This window comes from Ailuropoda melanoleuca, chromosome 15 (assembly GCF_002007445.2).
Source record: "Ailuropoda melanoleuca isolate Jingjing chromosome 15, ASM200744v2, whole genome shotgun sequence".
NCBI classification, from domain to species: domain Eukaryota; kingdom Metazoa; phylum Chordata; class Mammalia; order Carnivora; family Ursidae; genus Ailuropoda; species Ailuropoda melanoleuca.
Genome location: NC_048232.1, coordinates 6,002,894 through 6,017,832, shown reverse-complemented (window position 1 = coordinate 6,017,832; position 14,939 = coordinate 6,002,894).

Below are 14,939 nucleotides of genomic sequence, written 5' to 3'. Positions count from 1 at the left end.
CTTAAATGTTGCTCACTTCTTAAATGGGTTATTCCTGAGTTGGTAAAGTCCATTATATACAGTGGATACAAATGAGTGTCTCATATATATATATAATATATGTGCACTATATTTTCCCCTAGCCTGTGGTTTTCACTTTCATTTTTATTTCTTGATGGTGTATTTCAAAGAGCAGAAAGTTTTCATTTTTGATTGGAGTCCAAAGTGCCTTTTTTTTTTTGCCTTTATGGTTCATTCTTTTTGTTTCACTTAAGAAATCCTTGTCTACGGGGCGCCTGGGTGGTGCAGTTGCTAGGTGTCTGCCTTTGGCTCAGGGCATGATCCCGACGTTCTGGGATCGAGCCCCACATCAGGCTCCTCCGATAGGAACCTGCTTCTTCCTCTCCCACTCCCCCTGCTTGTGTTCCCTCTCTTGCTGGCTGTCTCTCTCTGTCAAAATAAATAAACAAAATCTTTAAAAAAAAAAAAAAAGAAATCCTCGTCTACAGCAAAGTTGTAAAGTTTATCAGTTACATTTCTTTTTGAAGTTTTCCAGTATTAGCAAATATATTTAGGTCTGTGATCCATTTCGAGATAGTTTTGTGAATGATATGAGGTAAGAATTGAGGCTTCTGTCTGTTTCCGCACCATTTGTGAAAGGTTGTCCTTGCCCCATCGTATTACCTTGGCTCCTTGGTCAAAAGAGTCAGTTAACCAGACATGTGTGGTTCTACTTCTGGACTCTGTATTCGGTTCCGTTGACCGACATGACTACCCCAATGCTAATGCCACATTTGCTTGATTGCTAGAGTGTTTTGGTAATACTTGAAATCAGGTAACATGAATCCTCCTTTCTCAAAATTATTTTGGGTGTACTACATTCTCTGTATTCCCCATAAACATTTTAGAATTCGTTTGTCAATTTTTACAGGGAAACTTGCAAGAATTGCATTAGGATGGCTTTGAATAAGTGTATAAATTGAGAGATAATTGACATCACAATAATGTTGACTCTTCCAATCCATGAAGATGGTTTATCTCTTCCTTAATTTCTCTCAGCAATGTTTTGTGGTTTCAGGTCTTACACATATTTTATTAAATTATTTTATTTTTTGATGCCATTGCAAGTAGTATTATTTAAAAAATTCTTTTTCCAATTGTTCATTACTGGTGTATAGAAATACATTTGATTTTTATGTATTGACCTTAGATTTTGTGAGCTTTCTCAATATCTTATTTCCATAGTTATTTTTGTACATCTGTTAGGATTAGCTACATATATAATTCTGCAAATAAAGACAGTTTGACTTCCTATTTTCTAATCTGTTTTCCTTTTATTTCTTTTTCATACATTATTGGGCAAGAACACCCCCACACCCAGGAGAATGTTGAATAGAAATTAAAAGAGACAGGGAGATCTGTAGGAGAAGGAAGGGAAAAATGAAGGGGGGGGTGAACAGAGGGGGAAATGAACCATGAGAGACTATGGACTCCGGGAAACAAACTGAGGGTTTTAGAGGGGAGGGGAGTGGGGGGATGGGCTGGCCCAGTGGTGGGTATTAAGGAGGGCACATATTGTATGGAGCACTGGGTGTTATATGCAAACAATGAATCATGGAACTTTACATCAAAAACTAGGGATGTACTGTATGGTGACTAACATATCATAATAAAAAAAATTCAAAAAAAAAAATAGAAGAGAAGGCATCGTTTCTTTGTTCTGGATCTTGAAAGAACAATTTAAGCTTTCCCCACTAAAGATGATGTGAGTTGTAGGTTTTTCTTTTTCTTTTTTTAAAGATTTTATTTATTTATTTATTAGAGAGAGAGAGAGAGAACACGAATGGGAGGGAGGGGCAGAGCGAGAGGGAGACACAGACTCCCTGGTGAGCAGGATCCTGACACTGGGCTCATGGGATCATGACCTGAGCTGAAGGCAGATGCTTAACTGACTGAGTCACCCAGGTGTCCCTGTAGGTTTTTCATAGATGCCCCTTATCAGATTAGGAAAGTACCCTTCATTCCTAGTTTTCTACAAGGTTTTCTTATACCTAGGTATTAATATTTTGTCTTATATTTTTTAATACATCTTTTGGGATGATGATATATTTCTCCGCTTCCCTCCCATCCTGTTAACATGATAAATACAAACAATGATAAACTACAGGGAAATGTAAGTAAAACGTTGTAAGGCTCTCACGTTGTACAGGAAGGGATGTAATATTATTTGGAGGTAGACTACGAGAAGTAAGAATGTATAGCATAATCGCTCTAACAACCACTAAAGCAAAACAAACTAAGACAAAGCAAAACAAGTGACATAGCGGAAATCCCAATTGTGGAGATAACAGAAAAACATTAAAAAAAACCCCAAAACCTCAATCAGGGGCAGCTGGGTAGTGCAGTTGGTTGAGTGTCCAACTCTTGGTTTCAGCTCAGGTGTGATCTCAGGGTCATGGGATTGAGCCCCACCTCGGGCTCCATGCTCAACATGGAGTCTGCTTAGGTTTCTCTCTCCCTCTGCCTCTCCCCTCTTCAAATAAATAAATAAGTCTTTAAAAAAAAACCTCAATCAAGGAAGAAAAAAAAACAAATGATACTGAAGATTGAAATCTCTACGAGTGGTGGGAAAGGCCCAGGTTTGCGAGATATTTCTGAGGCTGAATAAGCAGTTCTTCAGCCCCCACAAAGATGAGGACTGCAGAGAAATCAAGGATTTTGCCTTGTCCATCTAATCTCTAGGCTTCAAGAAGGACCTCATTCTAATTTGAAGTTGCAGCTGAGACAAGTTCAGACTTCCTCGGGCCAAGGTGGTGACCCTCTGTATGTTACATTACCTCCCGTAAGATACATAATGAGTTCCAAGGTTTGTTCATCGTATAAACATGACCAGATGCACACCTGCCCTTTTAGGACTTTATTATATAGCAGAAAAAAAAATTTTTAAGCTTACGTTTTTATGGTAATGTTCTGTGCCCAAGAAAATCCTTCCCTTCTGTAGGAAATATCTCTTTTAGGTACATTTAGTCCTTGGGTCTTAGTGCCTCCTGGACGGGCATCCCGATTTTAATGTCATCTGAAAACACGTCTCTCGAGTGGCCTCAGCTTTCTTTCCTCATACCTCTCTCACTAGCCTCATAATTGAGGACTTTAATTTATTCACCACACTGTGTCTTTACCCTCCTGCCATCTGTAATTTATGCCTTACACACTCTGCTGCCTGGTATTATTTAATTCTGCTTTAAAAAATGACAAGAGTTTTGTGAACCAGTTGGTAGGAATCACCCCATTAAAAATATTGTTATGCATAACTGTGTTTAGAAAAAATTCCCAGCAGTGAATTTTAGTTTTGTAAGATAATGCTCTTTTTAGCACTACCCAGCTGGTGGTTACAGTTATCATTACTATTATAAAATAAAGATAACAGGAGCCTCAGAGAAAGAAGAATGACCTCTCAAGAGTATGCTAGAGTTTCTTTTCCTGGTCTGAACAATCTATTCAGGCAAACAAAGGGGAGTGGCAACAAAACAAGGGTCAGAACAGGACTTGGGTTTTCACCCCAGAGCAGAATCCCTGAAGTGCTCAAACGTGCAGGCTATATTGGACAACCACTGACCTTGCTTTTTTTTCAATATCACGTTTGAACAGGGCACACATTGGTCATGAAGACATTGAGAGTGTCCTACGAAGTGCAGAGAGATGGTATGTCTTATTTTTTCTTCTCTTTGAAGATCTTGCAGCCAACAGTCTAATCTTTATTTCCTGATTATATTGTCTTTCTTGGGTAATACGGAATAGAGAAAGAGATGGAGAACACGACCTAACTGATCACCAGAACCAATTCTTCTTTTGGGACACACAGTCAGTCCACACTGCCCATTTCTCTGCTACGTATCTGAGTTCTGGCCAATGGAAAGCAAGTGATATGCTCTATTTCTGGGCTGGACCCATAAACCCTGCCAAAGTTTGATATCCTCTGCTCTTTCTCCTTTTACCAGCTTGAGCCAACCATAGCTTGGAAGTCTTGCTGAAGACAATCCAGCCACAAGATTGAAGAAGCCCAGGACTCTGAGTCAATACTAGGAGAGCCACTGTTAGGGGCTGAATCGTGCTCCCCCAAAACTCATTTGTTGAAATTCTAACCCCCAGTTTCTTGGAATGTGACCTTGTTTGGAGATAAAGTCTTTACATAGGCAGTCAGGTTAAAGTGAGGTCATTAGGATTGGCCCTAACCTCATACGACTGGTGTCCTTATGAAAAGGGGAAATTGGACATGGTCACAGAGGGAAGAGCATGTGAAGACATGAGAGAAGACGGCCATCTACAAGCCCAGGAGAAGAGCCTGGGACAGATCCTTCCCTATAGGCCTCAGAAGGAGCCAACTTTACTGACACCTCAATTTTGGGCTTCTAGACTCCTTAAGAGGGAGATAATAAACTTCTGTTGTTTAAGACACCCAGTCGTGGTCTTGCTTACAGCAGTTCTCATATCAACTAATAGCAGCCCACCTAACACAGACACCTTTTGGGAATTCACCGATGAAAGAAAGTACTATCCTGTTTTCTCTGATCTACTATACACTTCGGGTTTTTGTTAGAAAAAGCCAGTCTTGTCTTAACTAACGGATGGGAAGAAATACATTGAATGTCACTGTCAACACCTTTTACTTGGTTTTGTCCTGATCTCTCCACAAAAAAGGCCATGTAAGTCTTACGGGGATTGTCTTGAAAGACTGTGTGAAAAGGAAAAGCAGAATAGAGTAGGGGGTTTGGTATGAGAGTGGACCTGGGCCAACGCTGAGGCTGGGAGAACAGCTGTAGGCACAGGTCTGAGTTAGTTCTAGAGCTGGTGGGTGGAGGAGTGAAGATCAGAGCCCTGAGGCCTGCTCTGGAGGGTGTGAACTGATGCTCCCATTTCAAGAGAGCCACGTGTGCTTGACAGGCTTGATAGATAGCTTGAAGGAAGTTCTCCAGCCAGGACGTTAAACTTTTCATAGTTTACAAAGTGTCCATTGATGAAACTCTGTGTTTCATCAAACACTTATAACCATCCTAGGGGGGAGTCAAGACCAAAAAGATATTAGACAAAGTCCATCTATATACCTTTAGGTTGGCAGAGGAAGGAGTCTTTGGGGGTGCAGAGACGTGTGGTGGCCCAGGGCAGAAGATTGAGACTCAAGTCTCAATGATGATGGAGGCATCCACACAGAAGTATAGTCCACATGAAGTGTTGGAATCTGAACAGAATAAGAACAATGTCTGCAAGTATCAGAGCTGGTGTTGACTGAGGGAGTAATCCATGGAGGCAGGAGGCCCAGGGAGCTTGTTGGGGGCTCACCGGGTGAGGAAGGCATTTGTAGGGGGTGGGGCCAGAAGCATGGGAGACCTGTTAATATGTTGGGGCACTGGTCAAATGATCAAGCATAGTATTGGTAGTGGAAACCTGCTTTCTTTTCACCAGAGAAGGGAGTTGCAAATATGGAAAAAACATTGAAAAAGCTATAATTACCCCTGTGATATAGATTAAATTTGTAGGTATTGGTGTAAACATATGATTTTCAATTTACTGTGAAGAGATAGCTATAGGAATAAATATAGATGTATATGTGGGGGTGTGCAATGAGCCCACCTAGTGCCCAAATATTGTTTCTAAATACCATTAACTACTAACAGGGTGCAGGGTTCCTTAGAGAAACAGCAGATTCAAATTTGAAAGTGCGGAAGTCCAAGATGAGTCTGGAATATCTTGTTGTACCAAAAACTAGTGAGGTATTCACAGAATAATGGGCACATATCAAAAGGACCCACCGTGTAGCTTTCCGGGGCTCCCACAGGGTTAGATCAGGAACAACTGGAATATCAAAATCAAGAATGATTTTAAAAGAATTATATCCCATTGAATAAGAAGCCTCAAGTTCGTATCCATATGAATAGATGAATAGATCAGAAGTGTTGCAAGAACAGGATATTTGCACGGTCTCCTACTTCTCCACAAAATACCTGATCGTCATGAAGGGAAATGCCGTTAGAGAGGAGATACCACATTAGCCGTTGTGACTGAAATTAACAACATCCTTAATGGGACAATGGAAATTATATACTGGCGACGGGATGCAGCTGGAAGAACGCAGCACCACCTCTGTGACAGCGCTGTCACAGACCTTTATCTAATCGTGAGGAAACATCAGAAAAACCCAAACTGGGGTCTGTTCTGTAAAATGAACGGCCTATAATAATCAAAGGTGTCCAGGTCCTGAAAATCAAAGGAAGACGGTTCAAAACGGTTCCAGATTGAAGGCAATGAATGACATGACAACTAAAAGCAACGCGTGATTGGAACTGATTCCTTGTGCTCGATGTTCTTGAAAGAATGGGTGAAACGGAACCTATACAATTGAGGTGGTTGTATTGCAGATTTTGCCCTTGTTTATGGGAAATAACACACTGAAGTGTTTGGGTTGATGGAATACCAACCCTGTTTGTCACCGTGGTGACAACTTTCTCTCCAATGGCTCAGGGAAAAGAGAAGTCTTTGTATTGGAGTGACAGCTTTTCTCTAAGTTTGAGATCATTCCAAAATAAAAGTGTTTTAAGTTATCAGACCCATATTACAGATGAAGAAACAAGCCCCGAGGTGCTTGAGGTGACCAAGCCAGGGTGTGGTGACTCCAAGCCAGGAGCCTTGCTTCACTGTGACATTTGACCTAGACTTTGAGGGTGTGAGATCCAAGTAAATTGTTTCATGAGGACATAAACCCAGGTCTAGGACTCCACTCTGCATGGTAGCTGTGTGCCCTGACCACAGTGCTGAATTATTCTAAGCTTCTTTTTTTTTTCTTCTGTAGTTGTCTGAGGAACAGTGCCAGTGTTCTATGAGTCTGTGTTGGAAAAAGCAAGCGATACCAACCAATAATAATTTGGGGCTGGAAGGTTTGGGAACATTTTTGCTTTCATTATGATTTCTGCCAAGTCCGTAAAATAGAGAAGCTGTTATGTTACAGAGCAGTGTATCTCCTTTTATTGAAAACCATGAGTGGTCTGCAGGTGGGAGTTGGGAATGGTGGTTAAATTATTCATCATGACAGAAATAATTATCTTCATACAGGAGACAGAAGCCCAAATGCCTTTTAGGAAGTCAACTTGAGAAATGCTCCCCAGTGATAATGAAAGTAATAAGATGTGTCCCAGGCCCTCTTCACGAGCTCCGATTTTTTTTCCAACACTTGCAAACAGTGCCCTGTGCTGACAAATGTCTGATTAACAAAATTAAGAAGAGGTTTGGCTGCAGCATTAATCCCTCCCCTGGGCCTTTTAGCTTCTGCATTTCTAGGTTGATTAGCTTTTCAGGTCAGATTTTTCTTCTTCAGGCTCAGTCTTTATCATTTGTGGTCGAGCCAGTATGATGGTTTTCTGCCATGATGGGGTGAGAGCCAAGTAACTGTCTCCTTCGTAAGAGGTCCCGCTACCCTCACAATCATGATCCCATTACGTCTCAAACACAGAATAAAAAGCACCATTGACATCTTGTCATCTTTCCCTTCTAAGGTTCATCGTTTGCTTCAAAATGGAAATACACAGAAGTGGCAAAAATGTTTTCATTGAAACCCGTAAGTGACTTGCATAGATCCTGAGGGTCTTTTTCTTGTTTTTCAGTTAACGGGTGCACATTTTGGCAGTGAGAGCAATAGAGGTGGACAGGGTGTCTATCACAGGATGGGGTATCTATCCATGGAGACATGGAAAGCCTGAGTCATGTCACTGAAACCTTGGGAGACAGGCAAGGAAGTTATTACTGTTACCATTATTGTTTTGTCATTGAGCAAATGAAAGCTCGCAATTCCTAAATGACGTTCCCTAAGCTGGAAAAATGCCAATCACTGACTTGAGCATTATCTAAGAATTGAATTGATTCATTAAATACACACACAGTGTTATAGATGTTGGGGCTACAAAGTACGACTCAGCTGAAGAATCGCGCAAACTTTTATTATCCCTCCTCTCAACCATTAGCGTGGTTGGATACAGATATTTAAGGCTAAATTATATATTTATATATAAAATTAGCTTCTTTAAAGTTAATCCAGAGGCTCAAAATACATTTATTTTTTTCTTTTGTTTTTCTTTAAAGATTTTATTTATTTATTTGACAGAGAGACAGCCAGTGAGAGAGGGAACACAAGCAGGGGGAGTGGGAGAGGAAGAAGCAGGCTCACATCCCAGAATGCCAGGATCACACCCTGAGCCGAAGGCAGATGCTTAACCGCTGTGCCACCCAGGCGCCCCACAAAATACATTTATTTTTCTGACCTGGTGGGAAGACATCTGATCCAGCCCACAGTGATATTTTGGCTTTGGCAGGTTATAACAGAAGAGGGAAGAGAGGAAAACTCACAGTGAATGGTTGTATATAAGAATTTGAATTAAAAAATTGATGTCAAGAAGAAAATAGAATATAAAAAAATAAAATGTTAGTGATTTAGAGAAATTAAACGGAGCCAACATAAAGCAAGCAAAAATTCTTCCTACTCTTATTTTTACCTTAACATTTAGAGAGATAGTTGCACTAATAATGCTGAAGAATTAAGAAGGATCAGAAAGGGCCTGAATGTGTCTGCTGACTTGACCTCTCCTCAAGCTTTCCTTCCAGCTCTGTCCTGGGACCCTGGGCGAGTCTTCTCGCCATTCATGGCCTCTCATTTTCTCACTACAGAGTGAAGGGTTGACCTAACAGCTCTCTAAAGTGGCCTAGAGTTTCTTATTCTACAGCTCTGTGGTTCATAATTGAATACATTTTACGAGAAAGTCAAGTGTGGAGACTGACAAAAGAAAAGATCCATTGTTTCCAAACCACCAATAGCAAGAAAGAATGGAAACAACCACCTGACGTGAGTACCAGGGCCTGTGAATTATAAACTGCAAATCCAGTGAAAAGTCTTCTGTCTGGAATGATAATCACCTAGATGTTTGATACCTTTGGAAACTTTGCTCCCAATCCTTTTCCCCAGTTTTACTCATTTTCCTTCTTTGGGAGGCAAAGAGTCTTCTCTTAACCATTTCTGTGTTCTCATGAATATTACGGGACCATTCTTGCGTCTGCCATTGAAAAAGGAAATATAACTATTTAGATATTTTACAGACATGCCTGAAGTGTGGAAATACAGAAGAATTTTCCAGGCTTGGGTTGTCATGGTTTATAAGTCTTATAGGAATAGAAAATTTAAAAAAAAAATCTCCAATGGTAAACAGTATTAAGTGAAAAGGGATATTTAGGCAGTATTGTTCAGCAATTTTTTTTTTTTACAGCCAACTTTGTCTTTTTGGATTATTGTGAAAACAGGCAAATAGAGAAATCATAGAAGTATTTCAATTGTGTGGGGAGAAGGAATGCATAGATTATTATGCGTCCAGCACACTTATGAAATCTGGATTTTTCCTTAGTGTTCTGGGGCCGGTACCCAACTGCCCCTTCCACACACTTCTGGACTCTTGAAAAGTAACTGTTCATTAATGAAGCCAGAATGATGGAAGCAGTCACTTCATCTTCATCCTTCCAATGATCTCCAGATCATTGAATCCATAAGACATGCAATTTGATCGAAGTTTCCATGGCATTGACCCAGATATTCTGGTTCATAAAAATACTAAATCCTTTAATGAAACACAGAATTAAGTTAATATGATTTATGTCACCCATCACCCAGTGGGCTGATGCTTTGTAGTGATTTGATTAAAGGAAGATTATAAAATGGCTGCAACCCTTACTCATTTGCATTTGGTTCAAAGGAAATGACCCGAATGGAACTAAGTAGGCATTTAAGTATAAGAAAAAGATTTTTTTTCTTTTTATTAAGCATGAACATGAAACAACTTGCCCGTGATTTGCACGACATTATTTTAGGACTAAAGAGTGAATTTGGCATGAAAAAAATCCAAACTGATCATGTTAATTATGTTTCCTCTGAACAAGAAAATTTAATAATCTCCATCCCCCAACACATCAATCTCAGATTTGGTGCTTGAAAGTTTTCGTGTCTTCTCGGGTATAGTGGTGCATGTTTCACACATATGTTGGGGTTTTTTTTTTCTGCCCTCAGGGGAAGAAAAAGAATAGAAACCAGCACTCAGCATTCCTGTGGTGTCCTTTGATAGTTGTTTTATTATTACTTTCATTGTACAGGTGTAGAATTTGAAGCTGAGTGAGTCAAGTGTTACTACTAGGAAGAAACAACACGAATTTAAATCCATACCCATCTGCCTCCAAAGCCCACCCCTCTCCACCTCACCAGGCTTCCTTCTCTCCTTCTCTTTCTATCTGGAGCAAAGAATACTTCATTTAACTAATATACTCTGCAACTCCAGAAATGAGGCATTTACCAGAAAATGCTAATCTCGTTAATATTCTATATGTTACTTCCTTGGATATGATTATGGGTTTACTAATATCTTTCCCTACGAAACAGTGATATATGTTTCCCTCAGGTCGAGCTAGGTATAATTTTCATGTGATTATATACTTTCACATGTCCAGTGAGAATAAACATCCAGGGAGAATATGAAAATTACACCACGTGTCTTGCAAATTGATGATATGAACAGATGACTGGTTCATAGTGACCATTTACAGGATGCCCATAGGTCTCTGTGCAAGTGACCAAGATTGCATATGTGTGAAACACAGTTGGTAAAAGAACCCTGAGAAATTATAGAAGACATGCTAAAAAAATATTCGAGCAAAATCACAGGTTACTAGACCAATGTGAGATACGACGGCGATGAAAACAGGGAATGTAGAAGAAAGAGAGACATAACCGGGCATGAGAACAGATCATGTAAATGTTTTAGGTACAACCAGTCAACAAGCTGTAATCAAAATGAAACAACAACCTGTAAAACATAGAACTCAAAACCGTGCCCTGCTGTGAAGTTGGGTATTACTCGTCTACTAAGCATGACTCTCATTCCATCTGATTCAAATATGGGGTGGGTTATTTTTCCTGTTCAAAAGAAAAGAGTTTGCTGAAAAGAAATAGAAGCCTTCTGAAAAATTATCAGCAACTTTCAGGGACAGACATCTGACACAATTTTCTTGCGTCTTCCAAAAGGTGTCTATTTACTTAGAGGCATCTATATGTTCTTTCAACAGTTTAGCCACTGGACTTCTGCAAGTATTTTATCCAGGAAAGATGATATTGCTAATTGTGTTTATAATGAGCTAATAAAACATGAATAATATAAAAATGCTAGTATTTCATTAATAATGATTAAGCTCTGCTGTAATCATGTATGGTATGATGAATTCTGCTGGCATTGTAATAAATTCCTTTTCAGAGCCCAGTGTTGCTGAGGGCAAATCGCAAATGAGTTCTAGACTGTTCAACGTAGTATCGCCGGAGCCAGATTTAGCGTCTGGCACAGAGAAAGTACTCACGGATTATTTGTTGAATGACTCAAAGAGTAAGACCAAAAGAGAAATGGCAAAGCCTAACATTGTTAGCTTATAGTATTAAAAGAAGAAAGAGCGAGATATTCACACATAAGCTTAGCCTCGATACTTGCATAGAGCGCGTGAGCTTTAGACAGGGAAGCTAGGCTTCCTTTAAGGAACGGCTAAGTTCTGAGAAGGCAGTTGGGAGTGTCAGCAGAGAGAGCCCGCTGTGCACACTGATTCCAGCACCAGAAGGCGACCGTGAGGCCCTGCGGCAACGCCTGTCTTACGGACAAATGTTTGCATCACAACACTTTGCTCATAATTCCTCCAATGCCTGTTAAAGTTGCAAATAGCTTTGGACAAACTTATATTTTGGCAATGTCATCGGAACAATGGGGATGAGGTATAAGTCAATAATATGTATGGCTTGCAAATGTAGCCAAATTAAAAGTCTTTTATGTGCACTAAACTCTAAGTCCAATAATGTCACAGTAGATGTTCTTGATAAGGGTTTTATGAAGACCATCGTGGCTTTAAATGACTTAGTGTCAATCTCAAAGGCTTCTGAAATTTTGATTTGAAATTTTCATGAGTCTGTCATTTTACAACACACCGACAGAGAAATGCTACTGGATAAATATTGCACTCTAGAAACATGATGTGAAAATGCAATGGCACACACATCTCAACGTGTTTTGAGAAATAGGAAATGTGTGTCGGGTTTCTGGGCAATGGCCGTGCAGCCACGGGAGCGGAAGGCCTTCCTTCGGCTGTTTGCTGTCTCCTCTCCTCACAGAGACTTCTAGCTCCTTAGCTGCCTCAGCAAGACTGCCTTGGGGCAGATGCTTCCCGTGGAGAGAATCTGAGGCAAGTAAAATTCAAGGGTTTAACTCTGGTTCTTGAAAGTAGGAGAATGTTGTGTTCCTTGACTTCCACGCCTTTGTGCCCATCTGAGAACCAACATGCTTTTCAGTATTTAATAAGAGCAGGGAAACAGGACTTTGTGAGAATCCAGAAGAGGGGTGGTGGCCTGGAGTCAGCAGGAGCGAGTGGATAAAAGATTAAGGGTGGGGCGCCTGGGTAGCGCAGTTGTTAAGCGTCTGCCTTCCGCTCAGGGCTTGATCCCGGCAATTCGGGATCGGGTCCCACATGGGGCTCCTCTGCTGGGAGCCTGCTTCTTCCTCTCCCACTCCCCTGCTGTGTTCCTTCTCTCGCTGGCTGTCTCTCTCTCTGTTGAATAAATAAATAAAATCTTTAAAAAAAAAGATTAAGGGCGATTTAGAGTTCATGTTTTTCTCTTTTTATTTTATTGTGAAAAGAACACTCAACACGGTATTTACCCCTTTAACAGATGCTTAAGTGTGCATCCGTGTTGACTGCAGGTACGAGCTTATACAGCAGGTCTCTGGAGCTTATTCGCCTTGTTAGACTTCATGGCCCTGGAGGGTAACTCCCATCGTCTCCCTCCTCCCCGCCCCCAGCAACCACCAGTTCACTCTGTAATTCTGTGAATGCGACTATTTTAGATTCTTCATAGAAAGTGAAGTCAAGCAGTATAGGTCTTTCTGTGCCTGGCTTATGTCATTTAGCACAATATCCTCAAGGTCCATCCATGTTGTTGCATATTCTAGAATTTCCTTCTTTTTGAAGGTTGAATGTATTATATGCTACATTTCCTTTATCCAGTCATGTATCGATGGACATTCGGGCTCTTTCCACATCTTGGTTGGCGAGCAGTGCTGCAGTGAACGCAGGAGTACTGATGTCTCTTTGAGATCTTGATTTCCGTTACTTTAGATGAATACCGAACACTGGAATTGCTGGATCATTGGGTAATATTACTTTTAACGTTTTGAGAAAACTCCATACTGTTTTCCATAGTGGCTTCACCATTCTGCACTCCCACCAACAGTGTGCAAGGGTTCCATGGGTTTTTCTTCTTTAGTTAGCTACAATGGTTCTAGGAAAATCTAACACAGATGGTATCCCCTGTGAAGTTTTCCCAGAATGTACAACTTTGGAATCCCATTCAATGATGGGTAGGACGGATTTTTTTCCCAAGTAGGCTGAACACGACCAGTGGTAGAGGAAGTAATGGATGTTTGCTTCCATTCATAGATGAACAGGGTGCAGTTGGCAATCAAAGATTGCTTACTGCATTAATTAAAAGCCATATGTATTCTCTGATGTATGCGTGAGGGGAGAACAGTGAGAAAAAAAGGCAGTCATGCTATGACCAAAGAAATGCACAATCTGAAATCATTGTGAACATAGACGGGGAGCAGAGTCCTGGGGCAGAGTGGGCCACACCAAAAGGAGCTGATCGGTTGAAATGTGGGCTAGAGAGAACACTGCCCCCTGTCCACAGAGAGACAGGCAGATCTCCTCAGTGACCTGCGATTCAACAAATCCCTTCCAGCATTATGGACGTATCTGGGCTGGGTGTGTCAACGTCCTGTTCTTTCTGATTAGAAATGTATTCACAAGAGAGAGAACTCAGCATTCTTCATTCCCTCCATTGGTGGCTACTGTAAAGGGAGAGTCTTTCATTCCACGGTAAGGGCTATGGGATTCCCCGAAGTGTCTGCATACTATTCCCCTTATCAATGAGCGTGAGCAGAAATAGGGAAGTCCTCCTGCCCGTCCCTGAAATTGTTTTGTGCCTGTTCAACATGCAACTCGGTCTCTACAGGGGGACACTGTGCATGATACGACTTTTATTGATAGGAAGGAAGCTGTAGGCAACCAAAATGAGTCTCTTCTGTGGGTAATACTGGTTTGTAATAAAATATCTGGTGTTGCTTAGCACTTCCACGACTAGGTTCACAACACGAAAGGGAATTTGCTTTTGGACTACAATTCGCAAACCCCACGAAACACACAATGTCTAAAACTCTCCAGTTGGTGAAACACGCATACAGAAGCCTCATGCATCTTTATGGTGCATCAGTGAAAGAACGCTGGTGAGTGGAGATGGGAAACCCCGGTCCTCAACCTGGCAGTGTCCTTTCCGGCCCCTGAGGTCCCCCCATCTGCAGAATCAAGCACACAGCCCATCCAAACCACTGGGTTTTGCGCCTCTGGATGCACTGGTAATCTGCATGTTTCAGATTTATTGCACTGATGTACTGAGCAAAGTTTCCACGTGTATGTTTTAATCGTTTAGTGAGGATCCCAAATGAATCCCACAGAATCTAACTCCTGTCAACCAGTGATTTAAACGGTACCGGCAGCTGATGGGAAAGCAGCGCTCAGAAGAAGAGGAGCCCATAGGAGCTTGATGCCTACTGCCCGTTATGCCCCCACAGACACCTGCCCGCTGCCTTGAGAACAGGATGGCACGGAGAGCAGAGAGGAGCTCCAGCTTCCACCCCTGCTGGGCTTCCATCCCCGCTGGGCATCCTTTAGCAAGCGGTCCAGACTGGATTGATGCACTCTGAGGAGACTGACAAATGGCTCTATGGGGAGAATGGAATCTAAAGAAACCGTTTTTCTTCCCTTCCCTTGCACCTTGAGAGTGAGGGTTGAATTAC